Raw genomic sequence first — 19109 nt, 5'->3', positions numbered from 1 at the left:
ATCTAACCTCTAGACTATTTTGTCTATTTCCCTGCCAATAACCCCGAGATATGACTTGCCATATTCCATGTAGGCTGCTCTTACTCAGACTGGCCAGACCTCCTAGCTAATTCTCACAATCGTTTACCCCATGACATCTTCTGTTCTCTTCCTATTTCCCCATGGTCCTGCCTCAAATCCCAAGCCTGGGAACTGAAACCCCATCTACCTCTCCTCTGTCCAGCTGTTGCATCTTTGTTTAACCAATAGTTTAAATTAAAGAGTAAGGTCACATAGCATCACTTGATGTTCTGAGGATTCTCGCATCCCTGAGGCAACCAGGACTAGTATTTAGCCTTACAACACATAGCAACAGACCAAACCCCAACAGCTGGCAACTGGCTGGCAGGCCCCTGGGCAACATCCCCCATCTGTGCTGTGTCGCATGGTGGTAAGCAGTGTCTATGGCCTACCTGTGCCATGCTCTGGAGGGCAGGCCTGGGCTTGGCACGTTGGTCCACAAGTCTCTGTCTTCCTCCTCTGGATTTGATTTGATTTGATTTTTATGAGTCCTAGGCATAAAACAGCTTTGGCCACCAAGCCAGCCATCAAGCTGGAGGAACAAAAGACTGCCATCTGCTCTGCCCCTGATATGAGAACACCACCACCAATAATGTGATTTTTTTTGCCCGTTGCCGGGGGGTGGGGGTTGCTGGAACTACTTAAACTATCAATGGTATAGATAGATTAAATTAGATAGATAGATGATAGATTTTTCTATTGGATTTCTTTCTCTGGAGAACAGAGACTAATCTAAATCTATCCTATGCACAGAGTATTAGTACTATTGACATGTTGCCTCCTCTTCCTCCTGTTTTATATAAATTACCTTTCTTAGATTCTACAAGACTGTAAGTTGTCAGAGTCTACACAGTTAATATAGGTCTTTGGAGTGAAGGATATAGTATGTAACATATGCATATTAACTTTCTTTTTTTAAAATATGTTTTTATTTATTGTTATATGTAAGTACACTGTAGCTGTCTTCAGACACCCCAGAAAAGGGCATCAGATCTCATTACGGATGGTTGTCAGCCACCATGTGGTTGCTGGGATTTGAACTCAGGACCTCTGGAAGAGCAGTCAGTGTTCATAACCATTAAGACATCTCTCCAGCCTCCACATATTAACTTTAAATACATGTATACTTTAAAAGGGTGAATTCCACCCCTGCCCGCTCCTGCCCCTAATGCATGTGTTGACTCTCGATCTCTAGCTCAGAATGGCACTGTGCTTAGAGGGTGTCCAAAGACATGAGATCTTAGTGCTGCTCCTAATTCAATATGGCTAGTATCTTCAGAAGTAGGGGAATGAGTTTAACAGGGAGAAAGAGAGACAGAAAGGGAAGGTATGAAGGAGTCGGGGAATGATGAACCCATATGAAGAGAAGAAAGGCCATGTGAGCACCTATTGTGGAAGTGGTCATCTGCAAGCCAAGGAGAGGTCTCTGCAGACTGAGCCTGGTGATTTCTTCCTTGACCTTGGACTTCTATGCCTTAGAACTATGAGAAAACACAGCTCTGTTGCTTGGGTTGCCTAGTCTATGTTATTTTGCTATGGCTGCCCTAGGAAATGAATCGGGTGCAGTCACATAATTAACTCCTTTCTGCTTGCAATCTGAGTCCTGAACTTCCTTATGATTTTGTTTGTTTTTCCCACACGAACACACATCTAAAGTGTGTTTGTTTATGGACATTTTCGGAAAGTTTTTGAGAGGGACAGCATCACACAGAGCCTGTGTCCAGTGCCATTGGCAAGGAGATTGTTGTGGAATTTGGCACAGACTATGTCACTGTTTCCATGGGCCCAAATGACTTCCCTCCTGATTCCTCTGGTTTGTCCAGTCTGCTACCAGGAGCCAAGGTTTTTGCTTTGTGTACACAAACACCTTCCATTTAAAGAAGTGCAGTAGGCTCTCTCTACTTCTGAACACCCTGTTTGTAGCCAGTAAACATGGCCTTGCATTACACAGCCTGTCACACACACTTGCTCTTTAACTTTCTGTTGTTTTGGTTTGGGGGGGACAGGGTTTCTCTAGCCCTAGCTTTCCTGGAATTCCATCTATAGATCACACTGGCCTTGAACTCAGAGATCTCCCTGCCTCTACCTTCCAAGTGCTGGGACTAAAGGCCTGTGGTACCTTGCCTGCCTCATACTTGCTTTTTTAGGTATCCTGTTCTCAGCAGACCTCCGTAGGCTCCAAGGTGGCATTTCCTTATGTTCTGAATGCTAAGATTCCCCTTGCCTGTCATCATACAGCTATAGTGAGGTACGAATCTAGTGAGGGTTTTCCTGATGGGGATTTCTTTAGCAGCTGATATGATTGGGATATGGTTTGAATACGTGTTGGAAGCTTGGCCCCTAGTCTGGCAGTGTTGAGAGTGAAACCTGTAAGAGATGGAGCATGGTGGAAGGAATTAGGTTTTGGAAGTGTTGTTGGGTCTGGGCAAAGGGCTTCTTGGACCTTGCTTACTTGCTCCATCACAGCTGGTTCAGCGATTCCCAATGTTATTGGGAGTGGTGTTTTAAATAGGAATGGCTGCATAGGGTCATACATTTGAAGGCTTGGTCATCAGGGAGTGGCATTATTAGGAGATAATGGTCTTGTTGGAGTAGATGCGGACATACCTTGTTGGAGAAGGTGTACCACTGGGGGTGGACTTTGAGGTCTCAAATGCTCAAGCCAGGCCCAGTGTCATTATCTCTTCCTGCTGCCTGATATCTGGATGTACAGCTCTTGGCTCATTCTCCAGTATTATGCCTGGCTGGATGCTGCTGTGGTTGATGATGGTAATGGACTAAACCTCTGAAAATATAAACCAGCCCTAATTAAATGCTGTTCATTTTTTAAAAAGATTTATTTATTTATTTATCTATTTATTATATGTAAGTACACTGTAGCTGTCATCAGACACTCCAGAAGAGGGCATCAGAAGTAGAGCTCTGAGCTCCTTCTCCAGCACCATGTCTGCCTGGACGCTGCCATGCTTCCCACCATGATGATGATGATGATGCACTGAACCTCTGAGACTGTAAGCCAGCCCCAATAAATGTCCTTTATAAAAGTTGCCATGGTCATGGTGTCTCTTCACCATGAAACCCTAACTAAGACAAGAGGTTACAGGTGGCACATCTAGAGTAGTGGACCTATATTAACTAAAGGACTAAAATTTTGCTCCTCTTGCTGTTGCAGTAAATCTCTCCAACCCAATTATGTCCCGGCAATGAAAACACAATGCAATTAATATAATTACATGCTGTGCACCTAGATTGGGCAGATCTACCGCTACACTACCATCTTCCCCATCTATGAGACCCCTTAGAACTTGCAGTTTCTCCAGGTCACGTGCTTCTGCTCTGCTTTTCTTTTTCCTCCCCCCTCTACCTCTTTTCTCTCAAACCTCCTTCTTTTTTATCTCTTTGTTCCATCTTCCCCTTTTTCTGCCCATTTGTCAGCTCTCCTTTTATTTTATTAAGGTGGGAAGCAGGTTTACAGGAAATCACCTGAGTGCTGACTCATACTTTGTTCACAGTCTCTCACAGGAGAATTGAATTGACATCAAATATAATTAGCCCCAGGGCTATCCACAACATCTTGCTGCAGCCCAGGAGTATGAGAGCCATGGACTACTAATAAAGCATGTGGCATAGGACCTCCCTCTGCCTCTAAAACTGAACAGAGATCCTCCCCCTGCCTCATGGGCCTGAACTCTCTCAGGGGCTCTGCCATGCCACTATCTATGGTGTCAATAATTCTAATAAACTGCTCACCCACAGGACAATCTGCCTCAGTGTCCCCTTGAACCCTTAATATGAGACCTTGTAGAGTGAGCTGGCCTTCTCAGGAATTATAAAGCGAAGCCCCACCCCCACCCCTGTCACATGAGCTTGGCTCTGAATGCATATGGCCCAGGCCCTTTGTACGTTGCTGTGCTATGATGCAGCCAGGGGATCCTTACCAGCTTGAAGGTTTTCTTAAACCCTCCAAAATGTGAACTAGATAAACCTTATTTCTTTATGAAGTGCCCAACCTCAGATAATGTATGAGAGCAACAGTAGCAGCAGCCTCTAAGTAGGCAGTTGCAGACAGCTTATCGAGAAAATATTTGGCTAAACTTGCAGGTTTTATTACATTCCTAAGCTAAATTCAATTTTGAAGGAACATAAAAAGAATCTTTTAAAGCCAAGAAGCTTCTGCCAGATGAATGGTCATTGTCTAGTGATAGTGCTCCATGAGCCATGAGTGAGTCAGAACCAACCTCTCCAGGCCTTGACAATTCTATAATCTATCTTTATAGAGGTGAGGGTGTCTAATATTTCCTGTAGTATTTTGGCAGCATTTTCTGGTAGGTGACAGGCAGTCATTTTGTACTTGCAATAAAGACAGTAAGAAAAACAGCTTTATGTATATGTTTATGGTTTCAGTGGCTAATATCTACTTCATGAGCACACATCTACTTTCTGCAACTCTATCTCTGCGCTTCTTGGGTACATAAGTTTTGTAGGTAACAAGAAAATTAGAACCCCGTGTTTAAGTGAAAACTCAACCTTGACTATGTTTATCAATGGCCATTTAAAACTCAGCTAGCTAAATCCCATGGCTACAAAACACTAAATCCCATTTTAACCTCCAATGCAGCAATGCTCTTCCCACCTGCTTATATCTTAAGTTTTAGATAAACTATAAACAAAAATGTATTGTCTGAGAAGGTTTAAGAAAGGAGAAGAAAAATCCCAAGATAATCCCCAAACTGACTATAGCCCATTCTGATTCCTAAGGGGGATAGAGAGGTGAGGATGGCCCAGTTCTTATCAGTGATGTGAATGCCTCTCTCTTAGCCTTCCCTGCACGCAGTGCTGGGGAAGAAAGGCTCATGCCCATAGCTATAGAGCAGGACTGAGAGTGCTGGGACTGGGGCTGCTGTCCCAGAGCCTGGGGATTGAACTGCTCTGAACAGTAGGTAAGTAGTTCAAGGGGGTTGGGGGTGGAGTTGAGAGTATGGAGTCAGAAAGGGGTCAAGAGACCACACAGAAGCCAGAGCCTGATCAGAGAGAGGTGTCCTGTGGGAAATCTATCCGATGGAATCACTGCAAGATTTTAGCAATAAGAAGAAAGAGGAAGAAGAGGAGGAGGAGGAGTAGAAGGAGAGGGAGGGGGAGAAGGGGGAGAAGGAAGAGAAGGAAGAGGAGGAAGGAGGAGGAGGGAGGGGGAGGGAAAGGGAAGAAGGAGGGGGGAGGGGAAGGGAAGGGGAGGAGGAGGAGGAGAGTGGGAGAAGGAGGAAGAGGAGGAGGAGAAATAAAAGAAAAGGAAAAGACATGGCTGCTCCTGAAAGAAAGATGAAATTTCAAGACCTGTAAGTCATATAAAGTACTCAGAAATTGTTGGTTGTTTGTGAGCCTAGAGGCTGCCTGGGGCTGAGAAAAAAGAAAAACAAACCTGGGTATGCCCCATAGTTAAAACATTCCTGGGAACAGCTTAACCTTAAAGATAAAGAGGAATGTGAGGACATAACAGGGCTATCTGAACTGAGTCAACAACTCACAGAACTCTGACACCCTGCACGTACATGTAATTTTTCTGCTGATGTTTGAATAAGCCAATAGTGTGTCACTATGCTGAATTCCACACCCCTAAGCCCCTTACCCCATAAAACCCCCTAGCTTTCAAGCCTCGTGGCCGACACCCGTTATCTCCTGTGTGGGATACATGTCGGGTTCGGAGCTCCGTCATTAAACGACCTCATGTAATTACATCAAGATGGTCCTTCATGATTTTTTTGGGTGCACGCTGAATCGGGGATTGAGTGGGGATTTCCCCACTAGGTTCTAACATTTGGAGGTCCCATAGAGATATGCGTGACACCCAGGAACCCCAAAAGACCCCTTGGAGGTACATTTGTTTGTGTGAGTCTTGTATGTTGTCTGTTGTCTAAGTGTCTAAGTGTGGCACCACTGAATTTGTGTATTGGTTTTTTAGTTCTGAGATTGTGGGTCTGAGTCCCACCTTGTGTCTTGGTTTTTCAGTTCTGGTATTCTGTATTGTATTCTGGCAGCTGCCACTGTGGACCATAAGGACCTAGTGGCTGCAAGAGGAAGACATTCTAAGGCCCCGCAGGCTGCAACCTTGGAAGATGTTCCAAGGGTGACCCTGGAGGAAGTGCCCATGGTGAGGGACAGTCAGAAAGGACTGGCTGTCCTCTGGCAGAGTGAGGGAGATCAGGTCTTCTCTCTGCCAGAGCGGGAGTGGACGTGGAATCCCACCCCGTCAAGAAGGGAGTTGATGTGGAATCTGACCCCCATCAGGAAGTAGCTTTTGGCTGGTTGTACAAGTCCAGGAGCAGATGAGTGTGCTTAGATATACTAGTGTCTTTTTCTCTGTTGCTATCTTGTTTTTGTTTGTGGTTTTCTTCATGGGACACGGAAATCGTACATCGGAGGTAAAGTGGAATCCCTCCCTGCCTGTCTGTCTGTATGTCTGTGTGTCTGTCTGTCTTGTTCACTTGTGTGTCCTCCATTAGACTACCTTCTGATTCTGTTTTGCTTTTGGTTTGTCTGGTTTCAAGACTGGTTTTGGTTCTAAGGTGTTGACTGATTATCTTGGTTTGGTTTTAGGCCAGTCTCAGGTTCTGAGGGCCTTCCCATGGAGAGAGGTCCATTTGGGTTGGTCGTAGTGATGGTGAGATTCTCTGGAAATTGCATGTAAGATGACCTGTATTGGTCTTGCTTGTGTTTGTCATTTCTGTGGTACTGTGATTCTATGGTGGTTGCCTGAAAATGGTTTCTGTGTGTGTCTCTATGTGTTCGGACATGGACTAATGACTGATGACTGTTTTTGAGTTATGCCCTCTGGAATAAGCCTAAGAATCCTGTCAGATCCCTATACTGACCACTTCCTTTCAGATCCTCAGCTGCCCTGCCTCCCACTCCAACTCCAGGGAGCAGCCAGTGGGTCACAGTGGTCCCACCCATGGACCTGGAGCCTAGGGAGAAATGAGATCGGAAATCCGGAGCAAAAGAGGGGTGGTCCCTGAGAAGTCAGTGGCCCTGGATGTTGTGGCTGCTAAAGACAAAAAGAAGAGGAGGCTGTGGGAGTAGCCGGCCAAGAGCACCGCAGTTTCCCTGGCAGCTTCTCATTCCCCTGTCCCCTGCATCCCGTTTCTTGTTAACAGCCAGCTGTGAGAACTGCACTCCCTTCTCTGCCCCACGAGTTTTCTCTTCCCAGGCAGCACTGCCCTTAGCTGCTGGCAGTGAGTCTGTTCCAAGCTCGAGTGAGGGAGGCAGCCACCCACTTGGGGCTTCTGTCCAAGGTAAGGAGCACCTGTGAGTCTAACTGCCAGTCTCTGATGGGGGGTCTCGTCTCTGTGGGACTAGAAAGTGCCCCAACAATCTGACCGAGGTAATAAGAAGTTACAGAAGTTAAGAGAAGGACAGCGTAAGTCTGTAAGAAAGTTAGTGTAAGTCGATAAGAAAGTGCAGAGGAGGAGAAACGAAGGAAGAATAGAGGTCTGCAAAGAAGAGCAAAGCTTCAGCAGACTCAGGAGAGATAGATGACAGTGGCAAATAGAGAGGTTAACAGTGAGGAGAAGTAAAAATAGAGATGAAGGAGATTAGAGAGGTCTGAGATGAGAGAGATACTCTGAATGAGAAATATTTAGAGGAAGAACCAGTAAGTAAGAGACAGGCAAGAAGAAGAGTTGAGGAAACATGAGGCTGACAAAGACAGAGACCAGAGTCAGAATCAGAGATGTGCAGTGAGACAGAAGGATAAACCAGGGTAGAGATGAACTATAAGAGAAGATAATGACAGGATGGAGACCTGATATTTAAATAGCATCCAAAGAAGCAAAGACAAGGAGGAGGAACAAAAAGATATATATAGAGAGAGAACATTGCATGAGATCTCCATTACAGTTAGGAAACAGGAGCAAAGAGAGGTAAATGACAGAGACTAGAACCTAGCAAAGTGGCACATGCTAATAATGCTGGCACTTAGAAATTATCTCTAAGAAACAGGGAGCCAGGAAATTAAAAAGAGATAAGAGAAATGAAATGCTGGCCACAAGAGTCAGGAAAACTAGAAAACTTAGATAGTACCTGGCAACAACAGAAAGCTTTTGGCTAAAGATCAATGTGTTTACTGTAAAGAAATAGGGCACTGGTTGAGAGACTGCCCCAACAAAAAGAAGAGGAGCCCCCTCATGACCAAACCCTTCACCTGTTCCTGGCAAAAAGTAAAGAGATAACAAAAGGGGTGATAACACAGAAGCTGAGTCCTTAGAAGAGGCCAGTGGCCTACCTGTTGAAGAAGCTAGAAAAGAGACTGTGTTTCATATTCCCTCACCAACCAGTGCAAAACAAATTAGAAAAGCTCCTAGGCACTGCAGGCTTTTGCAGATTGTGGATTCCAGGTTTTGCTAAATTAAAGAGATAAACAGCCCTTCATATAGAGAAATAAAGAACAACATTGTATGCCATTAAGACTGCCCTAATGTCGTCCCCAGCTTTGGGACTCCTAGATGTGACTGAGAACAAAGGTATTGCCAAAGAGGTTCTTACTCAGAGATTGGGACCCTGGAAAAGACCTGTGGCATACTTGTAAGTAATTAGACCTGGTGGCTGTAGGATGGTCTGCTTGTCTGCACATAGTGGCTTCTGGTCAAAGATGAAGATAAAATGACTCAGAGACAAAACTTGGTGCAGGACCTAGAAAGTGTGGTCTATCAGGCCCCCTGACCGATGGTTGACTAACGCTCAAATGACTCATTACCAGATTCTGTTGTTCAATTCTGATAGAGTCACTTTTGCCCCACAAGTCTGAACTCAGCTACCCTCCTCCCAGACCCAGACTTTCAGCAGGTTCTTGCTGAGACACATAGGTGACATGGAGATCTGATGGACCAGTTACTAGAGGGTGCAGATGTTACCTGGTTCACAGACTGGAACAGCTATCTAGAAGAAGAAAAAAACATACTGGAGCTGCTGTGGTAGCTTGACAGGCCCTGCCAGAGGACACATCAGCTCAAAAGACTCAACATCTACACAGACAGCAGGTATGCTTTTGCCACAGCACACGTCTATGGGACCATATATCAACAGAGGAGTCTACTGACAACGGGAAGAAAAAGAAAATAAGAACAAAGAAGAAATGCTGGATCTACTGAGGCCCCCCACGACCCCGCCAAGGTAAACATCATCCACTGTCCTAGTCACCAGAAGAGAGATACCATGTTAGCAAGGGGCAACAACATGACAGACTGAGAGGCACGAGCAGTTACAGCCATGGCCCTGCTGGTGCTCCTGGCAATGGAGCCCGAGTTTGCCTACACAACAGAGGACTTATCCCTTATCTCCAAAGATTCCAGTCACCAGTTCAACAAAAATAAGAGACTGTGGTACACCTCCAGAGAAAGAAAATCCTGCCACAAAGACAAGCAGAAGCTGTGATCAAACAGATGCATCAGTAGACTCACTTAGAGGTAAGCAAGCTCATCCAGACATTCTCCAAGCCTAAGTACCATGTACCAGGGTTAAAACACCTTGTGGAACAGGTGCTGCACAAGTATGTGCCCTGGCAAAGAGTCAATGTCTGCCACACTATAGTAGATCCAGAGAAAAGACACTGGGAAGACAGACCTGGTGTCTACTTGGAAATAGACTTTGCTTTACTGAGAAAAATATGTGTATGAATACCTTCTGGTTTTTGTGAGTATTCTCAAGATGGATAGAAGCTATTCCCTGTAAAAATGAGACTGTTCAGATAGTCATCAAGAAGATTATTAAAGAAAATTTTTTCCAAGGTTCGGAGTGCCAAAAGCAATAGTGCCCTGCCTTTGTTGCCCAGGTAAGTCAGGGTGTGGCCAGGTATTTAGAGGTCAAATGAAAATTACATTGTGCGTAGAGACCTCAGAACTCAGGACAGATAGAAAGAATAAATAGAACTCTAAAACAGACCTTGACAAAATTAACCATGGAGACTGGCGCAGACTTGGTGCTCCTTCCCCTTGCCCTATTTAGAACTGAGAATACTCCCTCTTGATTCAGTCTTACTCTTTTTGAGATCCTTTATGGGGCTCCCATGCCCATAACTGTCTAAAGTGATGTGTTTAAACCTGCATGTTTTTGTAATAATGATCTGTATGCTAAGTTAAAAGGCTTGCAGGTGGTGCAGAAAGAAGTCTGGTCACAACTGGCTACAGCGAACCAGCTGGGTACCCCAAAGACATCTCACCAGTTTCAGTCAGAGGTCTGATCTACGTGCACCTGCGTCATGCTGAGACCCTCAAGCCTCACTAGAAGGGTCCCTGCCTAGTTCTGTTTACCATCCCTTCTTATTCTGTTTTTGTTCCCATGTTAAAAATAGAGTAAATACAGTATACCTTATGGTCTTGCAGCGTTAATACCAACCTATAGTTAAGATAGAAAAAGAGTGTGATTTCTATTCTCCACATAGAGATATAGACTTCTAAAATTCTAAGATTAGAATTACTTAGTATAAGAAGAGGGGAATGAAAGAAAAATGAAATTTCAAGACCTGTAAGTCATATAAAGTACTCAGAAATTGTTGGTTGTTTGTGAGCCTAGAGGCTGCCTGGGGCTGAGAAAAAAAGAAAAACAAACCTGGGTATGCCCCGTAGTTAAAACATTCCTGGGAACAGCTTAACCTTAAAGATAAAGAGGAATGTGAGGACATAACAGGGCTATCTGAACTGAGTCAACAACTCACAGAACTCTGACACCCTGCACGTACATGTAATTTTTCTGCTGATGTTTGAATAAGCCAATAGTGTGTCACTATGCTGAATTCCACACCCCTAAGCCCCTTACCCCATAAAACCCCCTAGCTTTCAAGCCTCGTGGCCGACATCCGTTATCTCCTGTGTGGGATGCATGTCGGGTTCGGAGCTCCGTCATTAAACGACCTCATGTAATTACATCAAGATGGCCCTTCATGATTTTTTTGGGTGCACGCTGAATCGGGAATTGAGTGGGGATTTCCCCACTAGGTTCTATCACTCCTAAGTATGGTAGAGAAAAGGTTATTCTAGATAAAAGGGAGACATAGCCAGAGGCAGACATATCTGGGAAATTCCAATGTGGATATGACCAGGCTGAACTGGGCCATGTGAGGAGAAGGGGAGGGAAGGGAAAGGGGAGAGGGGTAAAGCAGGTGCAGGAGTCAAGAGGCCAAAAGCACACACACACACACACACACTCACACACACACACAAAGAGCGAATAACCAAAGTGTCTGGATTGTATAGGGAAGGGCACTCTTTTTTTTAAAAATATTTATTTATTTATTATATGTAAGTACACTGTAGCTGTCTTCAGATACTCCAGAAGAGAGCATCAGATTTTTTACGGATGGTTGTGAGCCACCATGTGGTTGCTGGGATTTGAACTCAGGATCTTTGAAAGAGCAGTCAGGCCTCTTAACTGCTGAGCCATCTCACCAGCCCCCGGGAAGGGCACTCTTAAAGACAAAGGCCACAATTTACTCTTGAGAGATCGGGCTTCTGAAGGTGTGATAGAATCACAAAAGGTCTTTCACATTTCTGCAATTTCTGATATTGTCTTACCAGCCTCAGTCTGCTCAAAGAGCTGACCTCAGACCAAAAATGAGGTCCTCAGCTGCTACAAAACATCTGTCCTTTTCCCTTTGAAAGGTCCTGGGAAACAGAGATGACTGTAGCCCCTGCTCCAGCTTCTTAAATATAAGTGAATCCCACCAGGGGCTAGATAAGACCCATTCTTTTCTTGGTCTTCCTTAAAATATCAGTAAACATCTTGTGTCTTGGGCTGTGAGTCCAGTCATGCACACACATAATGATGTTTCAGTCAGCAGTAGACTGTGTGTCTAACAGTGATCTCACAATATTTAGTTACCTAATAATGCAGTAGCAGTCTTAATCGGATAAGTACAGCCTGCAACTTTTGCAGAGAAGAAAAGGAGAAATGTGATCATTTCCCCACCTACAACACACACACACACACACACACACACTCAGAGACAGAGAAACAGAGAGAGACAAAGAGAGAGAGATAGAGAGAGAATTTAACCTAAGTGATTGGGCCTGAAGAATACCTGCCCGGTGATTAACAGAAGCAAAGGCAGGTTGTTTTATTCATGTGCCTGGAAATACACAGCTGGCAGTTGGAGCAAAGCTGGCTGCACAGTTCTAGCGGCTTCTTGCAGCCTGATGCAAATGCACAGTTTCCCTTCTGATTTGGAAACTCCCCTAGAGAGAGGTTTACAGCTGCTGAATTTGTGCCTCCCCCAAAGAAATCAAGAAACACCCCTCAAGGAAGTTGAGAGAAAGCTTGAGTTAAGGGGCATTTGACTTTAGTGAAATAGCTACCTCCAGAAAGCTAAAGATCAGGTTAGACTTCTTTCTGCATCTCTGTAATTCAAAAGCTTTCAGTTTAAAGTAATCTAGTCCCTGGGGCTTAACGACTTGAGCCCATAGAACAAATGTACAATACACAGCTTAGTGGAAGAAAAGGTACATTTATTTACAATTGTACAATAGTCAAACTGTGGAGACTCAAAGATAGCCCAGGTGGTTAAAGCTTAAACATACAGGGAACAGAGCTGTGAGGTTTGTAGGCAATTGTAGAGGGTGGGGGCTGGTTTTTAAAGGAGGTAAACAGAACTGAAAAATAGACAATGGTCCTAGACAAAGGTCACCTAAGTCCCAGACAGTGTGATGCCAGCTCCAGTCTCCTTGTAAATTCCTCTTGTGGGAGATACAACATTTAAGTAGCTGTGGAAGCCTTGGGGGAAGCATACTCTTATGCTGGGGAAAGGAAAAGATGCAAGAGATGCGGGCAGGATAGGAGAAGATCAGATAGACACTGCTTGCAAGCCTCACAGTGGCAAGAGCTGTACTATTAGGCACCATTTTCTGAACCCCAACAGCTGTAGCTTCTCCTGCTCCCCTCCATCACTCCTACCCACCTTTAGTTCAGACCCAACCCGGCCTAACTTCCAAGATTAGATGAGATGGGGCATGATCAGGGGGTATAACTGGACTCTTTATATTCACATGTGTGTGTGCACGTGCGCGCACTCGCATATATATATATATATATATATATATATATATAATGAATATGATCAGGGTATAATTGGACTTTTATGTATATATACATATATAAATGAATATTATATATGTATATATATGAAGAATGCACACATAGTTTGTGAACTGTTTTCTATCCCTACCATATTTAACAATTTTACCCTAATAATCTAGTTGGTATTTACTAAAAACAGTGTTGAGTCGTATTTACTAAGAACAGGGTTGAGTCTTTCAGATAAACACTTCAGCAGACTTCCCATCAATCCTATTCCTTTTTTCTACTCTACCATCTATTTTCTGACATTGCTAATTGGTTCAATGATGCCTTCTACAGCTCTGCTCTCCTCCCCTTCCCAGCACAAGATCCCACTAGATTCAACTAGTATGCTATCTTTATTTATCATGGGTTTCTTTTGTCTGAATATGAAAAGTTTTCTTGGCTTTATTGACTATGATGACATAGATTTTTGAGAAATTAACTTTTTTTTTTTAAAAGAAAGTTAGAACAGTCCTTATTTTGCGTCTGTCTGATTGCTTCTCCTGATTGCATTTAGAGTGGTCACTCTGAGCAGAATACTCCATAGGGGATGCTGTAGCCTGTGGGTATCACACCCAGAGAATGGTCCATAGGGGATGCTGTAGCCTGCAAGCATCACATCCAGAGAAAGGTCCTTAGGGGATGCTGTAGCCTGTGGGCATCACACCCTGAGGCATACATTCTGTGCCATCTCTCAGTTGTTACTTTAATCTTATGTTAGCGATCACGGTTGTCTGAATTGTTTACAGTGTAGCTACGAGAGGTTTGTTGCTGTTTGTTTCTAGTTAGCATGTAGAGTGATAGGTTCTGTAGGAATTTTCATATATAGTTGTTTTGTTTGACCGCCTGCCGTCTCCCTGACCTTCATCTCTGTTTAAATTCTCCCACCTCCACCTCCTTGACCTTCATCCCTGTTTGAATCTTTCCACCTCCAGTATTGCCCTTCCACTTTAAAGTCGTACCCACTTCATTACTCTCCTACCCTTACTCCTTAAAACTCTTTCCTTCCCTCTTCAGGGCCCCTTTCTGGTTCCATGACCTAACTCACTTTCACAGAAACACACATGCATAATGTTAGAAGCTAGGATGTGCATGTATCAAAGAATATGTGATACTGGTTTTTTTCTGGGTCACTTATTTCACTCATCTATTTCTGAGTTCTATCCAGGTGTGGTTAGAAGTCACAATAACATTGAAGAAAAAAGTGGTTTTTCCCAGAGACCAAATGGTGTAAAGATGCCCCCTTGTGGAAGGTTAGGTTCTCTTTACAATCAAATGGAAAGAGTGAGAAACCTTTCTTTATAAAGTTCTTTGTTTGCTACATAAATCCATTTGTGACAGGAAGCTGTCGCCTTTGCTAGGAACAACAGAACCAGTAATAAAATGAGGAATTAAGTTTCACACAGATAATTTTTTCTTAAAATATCCTATTAGATATATTTATTATATTATTTTATGTGTCTGTGTGTTTGAGCTACACATATGTAAGTGCACCATATGTGTGCCGGGTACCAAGGAGCCCAGAAATGGGTGTTAAAATTCCCTGGGACTGGAGTTACAAAGGTTGTGATCCACCATATGGTTACGGGGAATCAAACCTGGGTCCAGTGCAGAAGTACCAAGGTGTCTTAGCTGCTGAACCAACCCTCCAGGCCCCTAGATTATCTAGTCCTGAAAGAATTCTATTTATTTTAATTGCTTCAAGATACATTAGCCTATAAAAAGAACATCTCGTAAGTTGTCCTGGCACCAAAATCTGTGGTTTTCTCTATTCAAAAATAGTATTTGTTGGGTTAGCATGATAGCTCAGGGGGTAAAGACATTTACTGCCAAGATTGAGGAACTGAGTTCAGTTCCAGGAAGCCACACAGTGCCCCCACACAAATAAATAAGTTTAAAAAGAAAAGAATATTGAATTTAAAAAATAGTATCTATGATTCAATCTACCTTTTCTGGTAAGCTTATATAAGTAAATATTGATATCCTATTGATAATCAGAATGTAGTGTTATCAGAACCTACTTTAAAATGTTTTTCTATCATTTTTAGATTTATTTATTTATTGTTTTATGTGCCTAAGTGCTTTACCTTAGTGTATATGTGTCTACGGTGTGTACCATGTGTGTGCTTCGTGCCCATGGAGGCCCGGGGAGATTATCAGGTCCCCTTAGACTGGAGTTATAGACAGTTGTGAGATGTCTTATAGGTGCTGAGAATCAGACCCAGGCCCTCTGCAAGAACAGCAAGTGCTCTATCACGTATCCCAGTAACCAGCCCCCAGGTCTACGTTTATGAGAGAAACTGTTTTAATGTGAAGAAAGAAAATCCTTTGTGAAGCTTCAGGAGAGCTAATGGTATGAGTCTATAAAAGGAAGATAAAAATGTTTATAACTTCTAAACTAAATGTGCTCAAGAAACACTGTAGTTGATGGGGGCCTGGGTGTGGCACATACTCTTAGAGGCCTGGGGGCTTGTTTGGAGAGATTCTCTGAAGAATAAGCCTACTGATGCTTGGGAAGACCACTGCAATGGAGTTATGTGTGCCCTAGCAAACCCTGAATATTGTGCTCAGGCTACTCGGGTACCACATTTACTTATTGGCTTTGTGGATCTGAGCCATACTTAAAACTTTCAGAAACATAAAAGAGCAAGCTTTTAAAAGACAACAGAAACCCAGAGGTCAGCAAATGTTTCTCAAACAGGAAACAGAGAGCACTGAGAACCACAGAATAGACAGGACTGAGGAAAAAGTAGAGCTTCTCCTCGGAGCTCATAAGGCTGCTCATTAGGCCAGCAAGCAAGCCTGACAACCTAACTCCCAAACATTGTCCTCTGAGTCCATTTTCATCTCCTCTCCGGCCAACGTGTTAGCACCCCCGCCCAAATCCCCACCGCTCCAGCGGAGGAAACCCCAAGAGATTGAAATCCCCAAATGAGAACGTGGATTGTTCACATGAGCACAGCCTTGTGAGGACTTAAGGGCCACAGACCTACAGATATTGACAAAGCTGGCTGCCCTTACAGGGCAGGCTCCGGAGGGATGGCAAAGTCCGAGTCTGAGCGTTTATGAATGACTGAGTACTGTGTGCAAAGACTAGCTACTGCTGCCTCCTCTTCTGGGATCTTTATAGGCGGAGACTCCCTTGCTCTCTGTGTCTGTTCTTTCTTCACTACCTCGATGGCCCCAGTCACAGCCATGGGACCCAAGCCATGCAACCTATGCACCTAATACAAGACTGTTAAATAGAATCGCTGTGTCACTGAGACTAGACATGTTGGTAATTAGACTTCCCAGAAGCAAAAGAAAAGGTGTGTGCAGAGGACCTTGCGGGCACAGGTGTGAAGCACAAGCTCTTAAACGGTAATATTTCTATATTATTTTAATACACAGTACTTTTTATTGTGAATTTCCAGTAGCTCCTTGACTGTTCTAGAATGTTTATGATGACTTTTGTTAAACTTAGGTGTCCATATCCAAGGTGGCAATTAAAACAGGTCTTGTCAGTTTTTGTTAGTTACACATTATTCAAATGTCTTATGTTATTAACAGGAACCAGAGAGAAGGCTCAGATGTTAAGACACCTGCTGCTCTTACAGAGGAACTGGTTACTTCCCAGCACCCGTGTGGTGGTTTATTCTCACCTGTGACTCTAGTTCAGAGTACCTGGATCCCTGTGCTGGCCTCCAAGGGTACCAAGCACATATGTGGTGCACTCACATACATGTAGGTAATGCACTCACTCACATACACAAAATGAAAATAGGATACATTAAAAAAAAATCTAAAGGTGGTACATGCCTTTAATCCCAGCACTCGGGAGGCAGAGGCAGGCAGATCTCTGAGTTCGAGGCCATCCTGGTCTACAGAGTGAGTTCCAGGACAGTCAGGGCTACACAGAGAAACCCTGTCTGGAAAAACAAACAAACAAACAACAATAACAAAAAAATCTAAGATGAATCAACCTTGTCAGTTTTTCTATTTTGACCTGCAGCCTTGGAATGAAGAGAAATCTGCTGCAAGCTAATATAAGAGAGTATAGAAGAGAGTCTCAGTAAAAAGATCAATGGTTGAGTGAGAGGTGGGAAAAGTGAAGGGTCCATCAGCTGTATGTGTCTACTGGACAGAAAGGGGGGCTTTCTGCTGAGGAGGACTTAATTGGACATTATACTCTGCAGATAAGAATGTTTCCCGGGGATTATTAATCGCCAGGGATGTAGTTCAAACGGATCCACCCTCCATAGACATTGTATTAAATGATTTCCTCCAAAGGACATTAGATGCTATGGCTACATGGTGTTCCCCTCTAGAACGTTTACCTCTGCAAGCACATTTTACATGTCATAAACTTTTATGCCAGTTTTGCCCTAGACTTTCTCTCCATGTGAGCTGCTTCCCAGAACTTAGTTTAAGAGTATGTGAAAATGAGGCTGCAGAGATTGCTCAGCAGTTAAGAGTTGTTCATTCTTCCAGAGAGCTGAGTTTGATTCCTGGCACCCATGCCAGTTAACACACTGCAGTGCCAGCTCCAACGTTTCTGTCTTCATGAGCATCCATATACATGTGGCATTCAGACACATACACATATACACATGATTTTTAAAAATAGAGTATGTGGCTGTGTGGTGGTGGCACATGCTTTAAATGCCCACACTCAGGAGGCAGAGGCTGGTGGATCTTCATGAGTTCAAGGCCAGCCTGGTTTACAGAACAAGTTCCAGTGGAGCCATGGCTACAGAGAGAAACCTTGTCTCAAAAACAAACAATCAAAGAAAACAATAACAACAACAACAACAACAACAACAGCCAAACATGAAGTTTGAGTTCCTTTATGTTTCTATCCGTATACATGTGCTGTTCTCACCCTTGAATAGAGGACCTTCTTCTTGCAGTGGGTAGTGGTGATATAACTCACACACTGTTTAAAGTGCTGAGCATAGGAAGCCGTGAATGCTCCTCTGTAGATGGGACATTCATATCAATCTGCCTCCTCTAAACCTAAGGCTTAGGGAACTGTCTTAGTCAGGGTTTCTATTCCTGGACAAAACATGACCAAGAAGCAGTTGGGGAGGAAAGGGTTTATTCAGCTTACATTTCCATATTGCTGTTCACCACTGAAAGAAGTCAGGACTGGAACTCAAGCAGGTCAGGGAGCAGAAGCTGAACCAGAGGCCATGGAGGGATGTTCTTTACTGGCTTGCTTCCCCTGGCTTGCTCAGCCTGCTCTCTTATAGAACCCAAGACTATCAGCACAGAGATGGTTCCACCCACAAGGGGCCTTTCCCCCTTGATCACTAATTGAGAAAGTGCCTTACAGCTGGATCTCATGGAGGCATTTCCCCAACTGAAGCTCCTTCCTCTGTGATAACTCCAGCTTGTGTCAAGTTGACACAAAACTAGCCAGTACAGCGAACATTGCAGAAGACAGGTGGAAAGAATGTAAGAGGCAGAGGCTGGGGAGCTAGAGCAAGAGTCTGTCACCAATGGCTCTGGAGGTCACACTTGGAAGGGCTGTAAATTTAATTCACAGATCCAGACTTATCGATTGGGGATAATCCACTCCCCATATGAGAGTACAATGAAAGATTAAAGAAAAAGAAGAAAGAAAAGAAAGAGAAATGGAGAGGAGAAAAGAGATGGATCCAGTACATTACAGTGCAACTTCCTGGGCGAGAGGGGTCTTCTCAGTTGCAACAGAGCTGGCTTACTGCACTCTGAGTCAGAAGGAGAATGCGATCATACAATGATTTGATTTCATCTAGGCTGCTTCACTTGGTTGATCTTAAGCTCAGACCGGGGATGAAGGTAAATTATCAATGCTGATGATGGTAACAGTCTGTTTATAGGGCTCTGTACCACTGTGAGGGGTTTTCACGTTTTTAGTGTGTTGGGAACACTATATGGGGGTGGTGTGGGGGAACAGACCAAGGTCACCCAGAGTTGGTATGAGGCAG

This window comes from Mus caroli, unplaced genomic scaffold (assembly GCF_978045245.1).
Source record: "Mus caroli unplaced genomic scaffold, Mus_caroli_1 scaffold_3, whole genome shotgun sequence".
Taxonomy (NCBI): Eukaryota; Metazoa; Chordata; class Mammalia; order Rodentia; family Muridae; genus Mus; species Mus caroli.
Note: the sequence above shows the minus strand (reverse complement) of the source record.